We start from the raw sequence: 17,185 nt of genomic DNA, 5'->3' as shown, positions 1-17,185 counted from the left end.
TACCGGCCTACTTGCTTACCTCCATGCACATAATAATATGCTCTGGCCACAGTATACTAGACTGTGCTCTGACATCGCGATATTCCCGCAGCCTCGCAAAACAAGGTATCCCTTATTTATCTTTTATTCTTGGTCATGCTCTAAACAGAAGAACTATGTTATAAGGATGAGACACTTTGCATGTGCCCTCTGGATGAGTCGAAATCCATAAGATGACTGCGAGGAAAGGCTTCGGAATTTTATGATAAGCCACTGCATCTGTGTATGTTCCATAGCATTGGCCTCACTTCATCTTGTCAAATTGACTTGTTCCACATCTTAAAGCTTCAATGCTAATGCAATATCTATAGAATACAATAAATATAATGAAATTAAAATGAAAAAGCAATGGTGCCATTACAAAAATGTCAAGTTTAATGTGAACAGTATAAATGCACCAATAAATATTATTTCAATTTAGGAAATAGAAAAATGTCCCTTTCAAAATAGAAGTCAATATAACAATTCATGGTGTCGTCAGTACTTCATTGAAGTGATTTCGTGAACATTTTTTCTGTGCCCCTGTGGCATTACACAAAATGATGGAATAGCAGAGGTGGTGTTGCCTTAGCTGTTCTCCACCACAGGCCCCATAGCAATTACTATCTCTTTGGAAAATCCAAAGACTGCAAAGTATAATACCAAATGCAGTCAAAGGATTAAACCTTTGGCAATGGTCCGTGAAAACACAAACTTGTTTTAAAGAGTGTAAACTCTATTTGTAATTTTGCGTTTTTTTTTGTTTTGGCTTCAATTCGCCCCTTCAGTTACAGAAATGTAATGACAAAAATTCTGTCTATCACTATTCTATGACAGAGTGGAGAAGGAAAGACTTTTAATGAGAAATTCCAAATTGTAGAATTACTTACCTATATGCCTCAGAAAGCTACACAGCAGCCATAATTCACCATCAATCCACTTACATTCATTGTTTCAAGATAATCTAGTTATCTTTAACATACTGGCTTCTTGCGTTATTTTTTTTTTTTTAGTCTATAATGGTTTGGAACTTGCAACAATATATTGAGGACATACTATTTCAGATGAATGCTCACACTGTTCATATAACTTACTTACTGGCTTTTAAGGAACCCGGAACCCAGAGGTTCATTGCCGCCCTCACATAAGCCCGCCATTGGTCCCTATCCTGAGCAAGATTAATCCATTCTCTATCATCATATCCCACCTCCCTCAAATCCATTTTAATATTATCCTCCCATCTACGTTTCGGCCTTCCCAAAGGTCTTTTTCCCTCCGGCCTTCCAACTAACATTCTATATGCATTTTTGGATTCGCCCATACATGCTACGAGCCCTGCCCATCTCAAACGTCTCGATTTAATGTTCCTAATTATGTCAGATGAAGAATACAATGCGTGCAGTTCTGTGTTGTGTAACTTTCTCCATTCTCCTGTAACTTCATCCCTCTTAGACCCAAATATTTTCCTAAGCACCTTATTCTCAAACACCCTTAACCTATGCTCCTCTCTCAAAGTGAGAGTCCAAGTTTCACAACCATAAAGAACAACCGGTAATATAACTGTTTTATAAATTCAGACTGTATGATGAAAGCTTCTCAACCGAATAATAACAGGCATTTCCCATATTTATTCTGTGTTTAATTTCCTCCCGAATATCATTTATATTTGTTACTGTTGCTCCAAGATATTTGAACTTCTCCACCTCTTCAAAAGATAAATTTCCAATTTTTATATTTCCATTTCGTACAATATTCTGGTCACGAGACATAATTATATACTTTGTCTTTTCGGGATTTACTTCCAAACCTATCTCTTTACTTGCTTCCAGTAAAATTCCCGTGTTTTCCCTAATTGTTTGTGGATTTTCTCCTAACATAGTCACGTCATCCGCATAGACAAGCAGCTGATGTAACCCGTTCAATTCCAAGCCCTCTCTGTTATCCTGGACTTTCCTAATGGCATACTCTAGAGCAAAGTTAAAAAGTAAAGGTGATAGTGCATCTCCTTGCTTTAGCCCACGTGAATTGGAAACGCATCTGACAGAAACTGATCTATACGAACTCTGCTGTACGTTTCACTGAGACACATTTTAATTAATCAAACTAGTTTCTTGGGAATACCAAATTCAATAAGAATATCATATAAAACTTCTCTCTTAACCGAGTCATATGCCGTTTTGAAATCTATGAATAACTGATGCACTGTACCCTTATACTCCCTTTTTTTCTCCATTATCTGTCGAATACATAACACGATTTGAAAATTTGACGCCTGCTAATGATCTTGCCCCTCCCCTCCTACATCGAGGTTACAAGAGAAACTCACCTACACATTATGATTAATCATTAATATTAATCTATCAAATTTAAGTGGTTGTTGACAACTAGCATGATCAATGTAATGATACAATTAAAAACTAGTATTTGCTTGTACGTGTAACAGACTGAATATAAATTCTAATATTTATCCTCGATTCACACACTTTTTAATACTGGTACAGTCAAGAAAAAAGTTTTGTCGCACAGATACTTTATGAGTTCCAGAAAGGAGACAGTGTGCATGATCAGAGGATGAGCAACCTGTTCACAAGAGAACGACTAATTGAGGTAATAAAATTAGTTTTGTTTTGTTGTATGTCTGATCATGCACACCGTCTCTTTTCTGGGACTTAGAGTCCCTTCAGACGAGGCCACTTTTAGAAGTGCTGGAAAAAAATTCTGAAGTGATCCAGACTAAGACAAACACTAACGCAACATAGTAGGAATATATCCTTAACAAAGTAATGAGAATAAATGATGTTGACATCAGTGAAGAAAAAGAGGAGCTTGAAACTGTTGGCAGTGACAACTCAGATATACAGAAATAAGAACCTCCGATGTATACATATAGACGCTATTGTGGATGGACTCTCGCACCTAGAAGAATGTACTGCTAAAAAACTAAACAATAAATATCCACATCTTGCAGCTCGTACCTTTTAAATCGAAGACGGTGACCTTTCCTATATTCTGAAACAATGGATCCGACATTTTTCATTTGGAGGGATGGTAGAACCCAGTGAGGAATGGAAGATGTAAGCATTCTAGAGAAATTTTTTCGGAAACATTCAAATAAATAACCGGTACAAGTGGCATAAAAAAAACATTTACAAAATGGTTGAAAAGATTTCTGTGTTAAACTCCCCATATTTAAGTTATTTGTCAAACAGAGACTGATTATAAGAACAAAATTTCTGAACATCAAATTTCGAGAGTAATTTCGAAGAAAATGATAAAGAAAATAGCCACATACAAGGGTTGAAACTGTAAACTTAATACATATTATATGTGTTTTGTGTTGTTTTAATTTAACAAACATAAGATTAGCTCATTACACGAAAGTGAAATGTTACTTGTCACTAAATTTAAATGTTATTTCAATTTGTTTATATAACCAATAAATGTAAACCGACAGCAATGACTGGATGCTACTCACTATCATCAATAATAATTTTTACTTAGCCGAATTAATTCCACTTCTCTATATGGCAGAGACCTAGGGACATGGGAATATTGTATGTTCTGCAAATTATTAATCTGCTACATAACAAATAGACAGCCTTACTTGGCTTGCTACTTTCTATAAAAATACGAATACATACTGCATTTCCTCCACTCCTGTTTATATTGAATTCGAACTTGGTCCTCATATTTCTCAAGTGTACTGTAGTTTGCCAATGTAAATTATATATATTGGTAATTACTATACTTCCCATGCAGATGTCCAGGTTTATAAACTGTCTCGACCATCCCTCATCTCTTATCTCATGCCTCAACCCTACAACCATCTGTAAATAGCTGGTCAACACATGGACTGTTCATTATCAATAGTTGATAATATATCTGTTCTAGATTATTAAATAAGAACTATGAAAGACTAAAAACCAAGTCACTGGAACTTAAGGAATTAATAAAAAGATGTGTTTTATATTAATCACTTTATTCCATTCACATACGGTGAAGATCAACATATACATATTAATGAGTATTCAAACTCGCACATGTTCACAAATATACTATTGTGGTATTGGTATTATACTGTTATTATTACATTCTCTAGCAATAATAAATATCTTACATTTATACAATCTCAATTCTGTCTTGTACATTTCTAAGGTTACTTTTCAAGTTAAGTACCTTATATTTACTTCATTTAAAACACATACCACGATAAAGTCCATAATGACAAATGTCGTACCTGTGACTACCAGTTAGAACTGTATGTTCTCCAATCACAGCTGATGCAATTTTTTTTTCCTTCTACATAACCCGATGGTTTCTTATTTATAACTGAACCAGTAACTTTTCCAATGCCAAATTTAATAAATGATTCACAATCTGATAAGCACTAAATTATTTTATCTCCTCCATGAAAATCTTTACTTTAAGGATTTAAATAAAAGACTGAAGTTTACAAAGTATTTATTGGGAATGTCACGCAACACAAAAACATTCATAATAATAAAACACTAATTTTATATTTATTCCATTAATACTATTATTGAAAGAAAAATTTTTAACTTCCAAAAAAGTATTAATTTAAAATAAAACTTATTATCAGTGGGAAATACTATAATGTACTGTATAATACGTAAATATAAGAGTAAGGAAAAAAAAAAAATTCTTATTTAATATCCAACTGAAAGAAAAATCTTATTACATGTGAAATGAAAATACCAGTATATTTTCCACAATCTGCAAGGAAACAAGATGTTATAATTAATAACATGCATATCTTTATTTCACTACATAAGTCAATAAATGTGATACCACTTTCCTCACATATGTAGTTTCTCAATAACTGAATTTTAATTATTACTGATAAAAAGCAAAGTTATGCAAATTGAAGTCATATAGTATTTTCACAAACAGTGCAAAATGTAAAAAATGATCTTTAGTTCAGCAGAAAGTTTAGTATATTTTTATATACTAATTAGTTTACAGGTGTGAAAAATATACTAATTTAATTAAATGGCGTTGTAATAAAGAAATATCAAATTAAAGTGTTTGTACACATGTCTGACTGGCATCCCAAAAAATACTTTTGGTATACATAATATTAAATTTTGTTTTTGTTTTATCTTCTTCAATGGAACATCTGTTTTAGCCTATTAGTTCCTAAAAAAGTACACTGTAGAGTTTAACTATGTCACAAATATAAACTGCTTTACTGACATGCAGTATCACAAGATTAATATTATATCTATTGGCAAATTTTTATAATATAATTTTCTGAACATCTTTCAAAACGAAACGATTATTTTTAATTTCATCAACACGTTATATCAATCCTAAATTAAGGACTTCATAGAAATAGTTTGCTTCAGTAACTTATGACTTATTGCTCATATCTACAGTAGCAGTGTGCAATATAAAACTGTCATTCAATAATTAACTCTGTTAAAAAAACAGTAAGCAAAAGCAAAATACTCATTGTGTTACATTATGGATCTTCAAATTCTGTATCTGAAAACAGGATTGGTCCAATTTTGTCTTGGTGTAATAAAAATCACCTTTGCGCAACCTTCATTTCCTCAATCAAGTTTATACCATATCATATAAAACCAATATCTACAAATTTACAATGCTACTTTATATACAACAAGAAAGGCATTATTTGAGTATAAGGGTTTCGTTCCTTAGTCTGTTTTTAGTTACAGAATTATCCGCATTAAAATATTTTTTAAGATGTTACTAACAAATGTATAGGAAATGAATTACTTCATAACATCAGTGATGATGAACCTACAACATGTAATTAAACTAAATCATAACCAAATAAACTTTAATATAAATAATACGAATAGTCTTCCTTTCTTGAAAACTACTTTACTGAACATGTAAAGAAAAAAAAAATTGTCTATAAATGATTGTAAATTATGAATAATTTCTGAAAATTGACATTTTAAGAGAAACATGAAGGAAATGGAACTGCACGAAATATGAGTAAAGATATGTTTGAAAACAGAGAAAATACATTAGTATTAAATATAATGCTATAAAAATTCAAGTTATGGAATGAAAACAAATTTAATAACAAAATTATACATCATACAAATTAAGAAATATTCTGAATACAATTAAACTAATTTTATAGCATTGAATCATATGATGATTGAAAGAGAGAAAAGAAGATGAGTAATAATGCTTCAACTGCTTAGGAACACCATTATATTACAGGTTTGTTCGTAAGTTAAATAATTATAAATACATAACTATATTTTGCTGGTGTTCAATTAAAAATTGTGCGTCTGAGTATACTTTCTACACAAAAAGACAATTTTTATGCAGATGAAATCTGAACTAATTAACACCCCAGGTTTCAAATAACATAAAGAGGCTAATATTGATATTGCAACCACTGTAAACTACTTAACACAGAGTTTATTAAAATGACTTCCTTTAATATGGAGTCAAATTATTATTATTATTATTATTATTATTATTATTATTATTATTATCATCATCGTCACCATCATTACAGTAGAACTCCGCTAGTCCGAACTAATTGGGACCAGGACCTGTATCGAAATTTGGGATTAAGCAGAGGACACAAATGCAAGCAGGGAAACCTAGCCTTATCCCCTCTCCACCCTTCACTATCTACCGCTTTGTTTAGTTTCGAGGTCAGAAGAAGCTGACAGATTATCATATTAGCATAGAAAACATGGACTAATTCATTCACTAGTGATAAAGTAAGTTGTACCACAGTATATGTATTCATACAGTAAGGAAATTTGGCCACTTTTTCTGCCAGACAGCATGCGGGTGCATAGAGCTAGCGTTCCAAGCAGTAGGTAACTAACACTACTGCAAAAGTCACTGTTTATATGTTATGATATAGGAACAAAATATTTATTAGAAGAATGAAGGTTTCTAAAGGACCTTTGTTCCGCTGTAAACTCCAGCAACAACAAAGGACGAAAATCCATACATTATTAGTCCTACTGGCTCACACTTGGCATATCTTCCTAACTGGTTAAATTCTGTTGTAATGATTTCAGATGTAAAAAAAAACGGGTTATAAATAGTTGGCGAGACAACCTACTAAAAAAAGATATGAAATATTTGAATGCAAATTGCCGGCTATGCACAGAACACTTCGAGAACAGCCAATTTATGAATTTCAATAAGAATTCATTAATTAAAACTACTATATCTCTTATTCGCAGAGAAATGGCAAGTTTTTGTTAAGGTCGAATTAGTGATAGGTTAGGTTAGTTTAGGCGTTTTGTATGCCTTGAAAAAAAAAAAGGGCATATTCTTAGACAAGGCACATAAAAAGCCTAAGCTAACCAACCTGTCACTGATTCGACCTTATGAAAACCCGTTTTTTCTCTGTGATCAGCATGGAAATGCAATGTGCTGCCTCTCACTGCCGCTTACCCCTTCCACCTCGAAGGAGTGATCTTACCTGTTCATATCTCTCTATCAGCCCCCACTTTCACAGCAACTTTCGACCCTTATCTTGGGTGTGAAATTTGAGTCGACACTCAATTTTTTTTCTTTACGGTATCTGTGACTTGTCCAGAATCCAAGAATGTTAATATACATTTGTACCTTAATGTGATAAAACTATAGTTAAAAAAAATATTCATTTTTCGGTACAAAGTGAAATGTGAATGCCTAGGGCCTAGTTCATAGAGGTAAGTGGCATTTGAAGTTAGTGTCTGTCTCAAGTGAAATTCTGTGATTTCCATACTATTCCTTCATTTAAATTTATTTACGTTTGAAATGTCAGACATGCATTCATGTGCATACATTTCCTTTTTACTTAATATTACATGTATGTTCATTTTCCCAAGTTAATAGATATGGTGAGCATGTAGTTATAGTTACTCACCACCAGTCGCACTAGTGATGCTCAGCTAACATGTTGTCATAGCTCTATTAACACACAGTTTCCTTACTGTACTGTATGAATACCTATACTATGGTTGTACTGGATACTGTACATTTTGAGTTTCTAAATATTGTAACATTAACTGATTTTCAGTTCAAATACTTTTTTTTTTTTTCTTCCTCTTCTACATCTCTCTCTTTTTTGTTTGCATGTTCAGATTATCCACAATTTCGGATTAGTGAAGTTCTACAGTATTATTATATTCTCATGCCTACAAACAGTTGTACTGTTTGGAAGTTGGAAAAATGTAACCTTTGACTTGCTCCATTATAATTAAGAAACGACATACTTGAAACACTATTATTATTAAAAGCTTAGAGTCACTGTAGATCCGTGGCAGATATGAAACTCTCTTAAATTTGTTGGTCAATTACATGGTGTGACGTGATAATGAAATGGAACCAAACACATTTTTCGTATAAAGGAAATATATTTAGATCCATGGGAAACTTTTCTTATATGACAAAACTGTTCGGTCCTAAAAAAAAAATAAATTTATTTATTTATTTTACATGATAATCAAATAAAATGGAGCCAGACATATTTTTAATATAAAGAAAAGATGTTTAATTTAAAATGACTAGTTTAGGACTAGATGCCACATTTTTATTTATAGCAGAGGCAGTGGTTTTCCCTCTTTGCATCTGGCTTTGAACATCCCTTGATGTATAATTTAAATTGAACTAAATAAGAAAAAATGCTGTATACATTTTTCCTAAACATAATTATATATTAATACTAACAATTATCTCATATCTTCAAAGTTACATAATGATATATTAAAAACTGGATTTATAAGAGTACAATTGAATTTACAGTGAATGGGGAAAAACCTGTGTTAGACTTCATAGTTTAGCTAAATGAAATCAGAGGTTGAATATCACTGATGTCTGCAGTATACAATTTTACTACAATTCGATACTGATCACCACAGGCTGCAGCAAACTATTCCTACACAGGCTTGTACAGATTACATTGTAAATTCTCTACAATCTGGCTTTGACATTCACTTTACAATAAAATGCCTTATGGTTAAGCATATGTTTTAAATTCAGAAAAACTATTTTTTATTACAGACAATGTATGTCCTGATCCATACACAGTAAATCTTATCCAGGATGTCTGCAATTACATATACAATATCAATATTGCATCTGTCCAAGAAGTTTACAATTTAATTGGTGACAACTCTCCCTTTTCAAAACAGAGTACATCTTTGACCTATTATAACAAAAGTAATATGAGTAACATATGTTGAGATCGGCATGGGTGTAGAGAATGTCAAATAATAAATGCTACATACATATGCATTTAGATTATTGCTTAATTGATATTCACCATTTTCAGGTGTTCACAAGCTAGCTGCCCCATTTGTGCTCACATACAACATTTTTAATATAATCCAGGCCACAGGCATATTTATCTTGTTTGTAAATGCGTATCAATTCATACAATAATGCTATGCATATGTAAACTTTTGAATTTACTCAACTACATCTACACTGAAATTGATATACACAATTTCCACATATGAAGACCTCCAACATCACAACTGTATCAATTGTATTAAATTAATCTATTGTTCTGAAGCTATTATTTTTCTCATTTATTACTTTCGTTCCTCAGGAAAAAAACACAAGAGGTATGATGTATTTATAACACTTCTTATTATCAATCCCATAACGAAATAAAAAATGCTGCTACATTTACTTACATTTCATGTATTGTGCTAATGTTGTGATAGAAAATCAGCTTATATGTCTATTAATACTGTGAAATTTCCCTTTCCAATCTCACTACAGCAAAGGAAACGGTGATGAGATAACATTACATCTGCAAACTAGTCACTTGGGTTAGTTATAGTTTAGTTTCATCAATTTTATTGTAATATATACAGTTGGGCAGTGGTTTTCAAACTGTTACACATCAAGGAATTTTAGAAAAGCAAGGAGTTCCATTATAAGTACAGTTTTCCTTGCTACATAATTGTACAAGAAGGGGGCGGAGATAACACCCTGAATCTACAGACTTCAAATTATTAGCTTGTAGATTTGCTAATTTTGTTTCTTTTTCACGCACGTAAATATCATAATCTTATACGGTTTGATACCATTCAGATATAAATTTATAATAAAAAAAGAAATAAACGTTAAAATGTTAAAATAGTCGAACCACGTACAAATAGAAAACAGTACTTAGTGAATATAATTTATTTTATAGCCGAAAATTACGTTTATATATACATATATATGAATGTTTACATTTTTCTGTGATAAAGTTATTATTTTTTACATGCTTCAAGATTTTCATATACTCCGCAAATTCTGTTAGCTTGTATAAATGTTTCATGACACTTGGACCCATACATTTTAGAACTTATCACAATCAGTCAGATTTATTGTATTCAACAAATAAAGCACCTCGGTCCTCCAGGTTCGGGATTGTATGATTGGATTGCTAACCCACCCATGTAAAAAAAAAAATAATTACTCATCAGCCTCAAAGAAGTAACACAGACAGATATAATGAATATGACTTAAGCGAGGAAAAGCTTACATCATATTATGGAATTGCAAAATGTCATACAGACCAACAGGGAGGAGAGAACAAGAAAGATCTAGGAAGAGGTGGAGCTGAGATGAGGTCATGACAGGTTGCAAGATCTAATAAGGAAGAAGAAGCTTTTAATGGTGTGTGAAAGCAGGGACTGTGAATTCCTGCATAGAACTTCTTTGTTTATTGTCATGCTCTGATGCGATGTCTTAGGTTAAGGCCTGACACTGTCAATCCCATGTCTGAAAATCCTACCATGTGTTTATCTAATGTCAGGTTCAGTTGAGAAAGTCTCAATTAGTAAGCTTATAATGAAACCCGAAAGGCATTATCAACACAACCATAAAGAATTATAACAGAGGAAGAGAAATACTTCAGGGTTAAAATTGAATAAAATAATACACACTTTCTAATAAATGGAAATAAAGGGGCATCAAATAATAACACTGAAAATATATGTATGTTATATTGTTATACAGTCTATCCCCATTATCATAATTTTGTTAGTAATGCATTAACTTCCAACAATGTTCTTAACAATTTAATGACAATTTGAAACATTTTGTACTCTTTATTATATTCACAAGTATATATTCTTACTTTTGTGAAGTTATGTACTCCTCTTTCTTTAAAATAATTAATTAGTACTCTTCATTATATTCACAAGTAGGTCTATATATTAAATATTCGTACTTTTGTATCGTAAAAGTTATGTATATTTCTTTCTTCTTAAATACATCAAACATGAATTGTCAATCACATACACATTTGAATTTTTAATGTCTAAATACACTGTTTATCGTCATAAACTTAACATACGAAACACGTGTAATAATTTGAGAGTTATGATAGATAGTATAACAGTAAAATTCTATAGTTCTATGCTAATATTAAAGCATGTATGTCAAAACTAAAATCAAGAAAAAACAGTTTTCTTTGTGGCATATAGGTAAATTTTATACTCTCAATATTGAATCAATTACAATTTTTCAATTTTCAATACAAGTCCTAACTTACAAATTCAAGAATACCGGTAATCAAAAATACTTGTACTATCTATAATCAATTGGAAAATTTGCTGTAATAAAATCCGTATACTGGTATGCTAATGCAACACTATTTTAAACTGCAGTAATTCACAAATTACTAGCACCAATGTGAACGTTTTTTTCTTTCGTTCTTGTGAAAAGAAGAAGAAAAAAAGAAAGTTTAAGAAGACTTTGGATTTTTAAAGAATGAATGAACAGAGAAACGACATTCATGATGGAATGTGTTTTTATGTACATAACTATATACATACATATCCAGATTAGTCATCTAAGTAGGTCATTCTAACCAGTTTTGTTGCATACTTCTCTCACAGAGAATCACATTTCTACCAATGAATAAACATCTAATGTTTCAGAAAATAATCTTACGGAGGAAAATGTATAATGATAAAAGTGTACTATAGAGTGAAAAAGTTTCAGGACGCCAGTGAAAATATAAATGTGACTAGAAGATATGGTTAAAATTAATGGTTTCTCTAAAATTATTGGTTTATGTAATATATAATTTTAACAGAAACCAAAACTTTTTCTTACAGATGGATAATAATTCTCACAATTTGATGCTACAGATATATAAGGAATTAAGAGAGTTTGTTAAAAATTACATGATGCCTCAATGTGATTGCATTCTCCTCACAATAAACTCGAGAGTCATCCTAATATAATTCATAATAATATGAATGAAACATAATTCTACTAAGACCATAGAAAGGCCATAAATTTAGATAATCTGAGCACTAAAAGCATGAAACTGGAAATTCACATTTTCCTTACATGACAAATTTGTCTATAGAAATACTCAGTTCTGTAATTTCGGTGGGACAGTCTGGAAACCACTGCAGTGAATAATTGATCACACAAGTCGGAAAGTTGAAATTTAAATATATGTATCTGTTAAAAGGTATGTAACTTTTATCCTATGTTTAGTGTTTAAACACTGTTAATTTCATTATCATAAATAACTCCAACTTTTCTAATTATTGTCTGTGACTACAAGAATGAGAATGGGAGGATAAAGAAAGAGGATAAAAGTGCAAAAATTGGACACTGGAAGATGCTCATATGCATTGTAAACCTGTATAATAAATAAATAAAGCAGTCTAATCAATCTCAGAGTTAAAAATAAATCTTGGTGCAGGAAAAGGAATATACATATAATAAGAATCATAATGGCAAAATTAAACTCAAGAGGTAGGAAATTTAATTGTATAGTTTCATGAAAACTATATTCTTATCAAATGTATATGGGGCATTTTAAATGTGTCTTCAAGAAATAAACTGTTTTGAACTGGACACTCAAGAATAATAAACCGTATTTCATATTATTATGGTATTTAATTCACCTACATTTTTGTTCTATCCAATGTAACTAGAATAATAAGATTCACTGTAAGCAAATCTTTATGTATTTTAACTAACACTGTTATGATGAGTCATCATTTACTGTTATACTGACAGCAGCTGTCACCAATTACAAAATATTTGAAAGGCAACAGTCATCTGCCATGTCCAGAATAGTATAAATTCTCAGCAAACTCACCCTGAAATAACAATAATACTTCATTTCGATATATGCAATAAATACAGATTGTGATACCTTATAATATTAATTTCAGTAAGGCAATAATATTAACATTCTTCTGTCTACTGCAAATGAAAGCATACCTCACGATTCAGTCAATTTTAAATAATTTTGTACTTTTTGCAGTCCAATTATTTTTATACCAGTATATTTTGTTTAATTTTATGCATTACTACAATCTTTCATGTAGGATTAAGAATTTTGTGACACTAGCGAAATCTTCCTACTGATAAAAGTATATTTTATTCCAAGTTATTGCTTGCTCACCTAAGAGTGTGATAAAGAGAAGCTCCTCTTAAACCTAATTCTATTAACTTAAACATCTACTGTGCTTTGTTGCAGAAGTACAACAACATGAATACTCAACTTGTTAAAAAATAAATCTAGTTACATTGGATAGATAGACAGAATATACCAATTTCGTAATCTTTAGATGAAGACTTTCATGGAAACAGTACGTTACAGTATCTTTCCACTTCAAATTACTTAAATCCAAAAAGTTAACAAATCACACTGCTATTAATATAAAACAAATTAGCATCATAAAGAAGATATTTTAAATGGGGAAAACCGTAATCATAAGATTAAAAACAAGCTAAATTTAACTTATGAAAACAGTTTTCCTTTAAGCTACTACCATTATTACCTGCATATGGAACGACTTTATAACTAAATACTGAAATAAACTGTGTCATCTGTAATGTTATGTCATACTGTTCACTTGGATGATATTTTTTTTCACTGAGAAGAAACTTTATACTGCAAAAGCTTCTATGTTTAAATTGACCAGTCTACATTTTGGATACTGTCTAAATTAAACAGAAGGACTGTTCCTTCTTCATACAGACACACATACTCACACATCACGACTTTGTGTACAGGCATTCTCGGATTTACATCACTTATTGTTTATCCAGTTTCCATGTGGCTCTTTATCAAATTTAGGGATATTTTTATCAGGTCTTCCCCAAGCAATATGATGCTTTAAATCAGTCTTTGTGCTAGTTATTGTATAATACTAGACTAACCAGTGATATGATCATTGTTTCTCTGCCACAAGAACATACGGATATATCCATCTTAAAGTTATCTCTTATTATTATTTTTATATATGCATCAAGTAGAAAAAATGAATGATAATTAAGCCCTTTATAAACATAAATCTGATGAATCACTAAAACTGAATGGAGATCAACTGAAATTCTAGAGGCTGATTATACTGTGGAATGTCCAAGATTTTGATATTTAAAATACACCTCATTATTATTGTAATATAAAAAGAAATATATATATTATATATTTTTATTTCAATACAAATCAAAGTTCTCAGAAGCTGATGTAATTCTGAGAGTGCCTGTATTATTGCGCCCATGCATTCAGTTCTACAAGCATGCTATAACAAAACTTCTTGCCTATAACAAAATAATTGGGACTACTTTTAGAAAATAATGTTAAGATAACTAGAGAAAGGGAAGGGCAATATTACACAAAATATAGGTGTTTATAAAACCTCAAAGGTGTTTTGATATGGAATTAATCTCTTGATGTAAAATAGTGGGATGGATTTAAATTGTCTCCCTCTACTTTAGTCTTCGTCCAAAGACCTAAGTCTAAAGTAAAAAAAGACAGAATAAGTATGTACTGTAGGGACTTAATTCTTTACGTAAACTTACACCTGAATACCAGCAGAAGTCACGTGCATGTGACAGACATGAGAAGAATGTTGGTATATTCTGAAACCATTAATCCTCTACCATAGAGGTGAGATGAATAGATTTATCATTACTTTTCAACATGTAAGCTCTTAATATATTTATTTAATGTCACCATTTAGGCCATTGCAATACTTGGGCACTAACATGGTTCAGAAAATCTTTATCCGTCTTCCTAAGTTTCTTACATATCCAGTTTGACTGCAATAAAAAAATGTCCAAAAAGGCACAGCTGTCAATATTCAACAGTAACCATTTTGTAATTAATTGGTTACTACAGTACCAATACAATTCACGGCAACAACGGTGATGATAGTGTATTAACATATTCATTTATCTCTTTATGTACACTTTTTAGTTAAAAGACAAATTACACAACAAAACAACCCACAGATTTTATAAACACTACACACATAGCAAAGAAGAAAAATGGAAGTATATTTACACAGTGGTATATACCATAAAAAGAAGACATGGCCTCTAAAATGTATCATCTCATGCAAATGAGGATGAAAATGACACAGTTCAATAATTTCTCGATTATCTACAAGGAACATTACTTCACGATGAGAAACTCAAATTAAAAGTACATAAGGAGAGACTTGTATTGAAAGGATGTGTAACATTCAGAGTTTGTCAACGTTAATTATTTTATTAATGTGAAATCTTGTTAATTAATTAACAATATGAATATTCATACAGTCAAACCCATTTTATGGGGTGGCTGTGAAGAGTGGATCACTATTCCTACATTTTAACTTTAATTTCTAATCACTGAATCATCATTTTTAATGCTTCTGTTTAGATTCTAAGAACAACAGAGAGAATTTCAAACACATATTAAACAATCAAAATTAAAGGCATAACAACATGTATTTAACCCTGCATATTTTGTTAGCCACCGACATCCTTTCAATATCAACTGACTGTCAGTCCTTACATTCAACAAACCTTCACAGTTTCTAAATTATTTCCCCTTAATTCTGAATTAAGGTAAGCTTCATTTAAAATACTAAGGAATGTTTGATACACTTAAAAATTGGCAGTATTGCCATATCACGAAAGGATTATATGATTATTTCCTTCTTAAATGTTTTAATGCTGAGAATGTACATTCTCAATTGTAACCTTAACACTCAGGTGATGCATGTAAGGTTCTTCACCGTGTATTTATAAGCAGTTCGTTTTTGCAAGCTTCGATAGGTAACTTTTGCATTGTTAAACACTAAAAGCTAGTAAAAGCCTATCACAATGTTCTTTTCTTCACTGAGAGTGAATTGAATAATGTGTAACAATGGGATAAGATGGGTTAATGAGGCTTTGGCTTCTCTCGGTAGCTCTTCAGGCTCCACATTGTTCTGACTCCAGTTTTCATAAACCTAGATCACAAACACATTTTTAGACTTAATAAATATGGACAAACTCAAGTTTGCTCCTGTTCGAATGATCAATATGATGGGACTACTGATTTCTTCTATTGGAATAAAAATTATAGTGTTCGGATTTAATTAACACTAAAATTACTTCAAAATATTATAGTACCAATATTCTTTAATAGAACACAAGTAATGTTAGGCACAAATGAGGAGCTTATTTTCAAAACGATCCTTGTCCATTCCCATAACTTTGTGGAAAATCACAGAAAACATTTTTAGATCTAAAATTTCTTACGGGCTAGGCAAGAGACATTATGAAACCAAAGAGGTTCGGTGCATTTAGAATCAAATGGAAGCATGAGACTCTTTGATTCCAAAGCTGGAACTAATGTTTTGTTGCAATTTTTTTGTGGACAAGAGTCAGTTTGATTCCAATTTAGAGGGCGTTCTCAAGTCAAATCATGACAGTTGTATGTAGTTATATTTCAAGAAACATGGACACAGGAAGCTCATTTTCGTTATCAGGTGAACAAGAGACATTTTGAAAATTAGCTTCTCAAATATTTTTTTAATCCAATGACATGAACTTCACTTTACGTCATTCACCCAAGCATCCTTATCTAAGAGCAACATGCTGCAGCTGTAGTTGTTTTTGCTGCTGTAGGCATTGCTCTTGGTACATTATAGGAGGCGTACATAGCATTCCATGATGATGAAGCAATGATGGAATACTGGTAGGAAAATGAAATAACCCTCGAAAACATACAGCCAAGCAGCATATTTGTCCACCAGAAATTCCACCTGCACTCACTGGGATTCGAACCCGGGTTACTAGCATGGAAATGAGACACGCTGGCTGTTTGACTAATGGTGCACGACTTAGATGCAAATATTCAGACTTAAAAACTAATTTTGAATAATTTATAACTACAGTGTAATTTTTAAATTATGCA

General features: G+C 31.5%; 1 protein-coding gene across 3 annotated transcripts in view; it reads right to left on the bottom strand.

Annotated features, from left to right (window-relative positions):
- Nucleotides 1-3,978: 3,978 nt before the first annotated feature.
- Nucleotides 3,979-17,185, bottom strand: part of aux (cyclin-G-associated kinase) — a 72,155-nt gene continuing 58,948 nt past the window's right edge. For all 3 annotated transcript variants that reach the window (XM_069818792.1, XM_069818789.1, XM_069818791.1), the window contains exon 26: nucleotides 3,979-16,235. The gene's annotated coding sequence lies outside the window, so the exon portion shown is untranslated. The remainder of the gene's footprint in view (nucleotides 16,236-17,185) is intronic.

Source organism: Periplaneta americana, chromosome 2, assembly GCF_040183065.1.
Source record: "Periplaneta americana isolate PAMFEO1 chromosome 2, P.americana_PAMFEO1_priV1, whole genome shotgun sequence".
Classification (NCBI taxonomy): Eukaryota; Metazoa; Arthropoda; class Insecta; order Blattodea; family Blattidae; genus Periplaneta; species Periplaneta americana.
The sequence above is the reverse complement of the archived record's forward strand: the minus strand, read 5'-3'. Positions and strand labels throughout refer to the sequence as shown.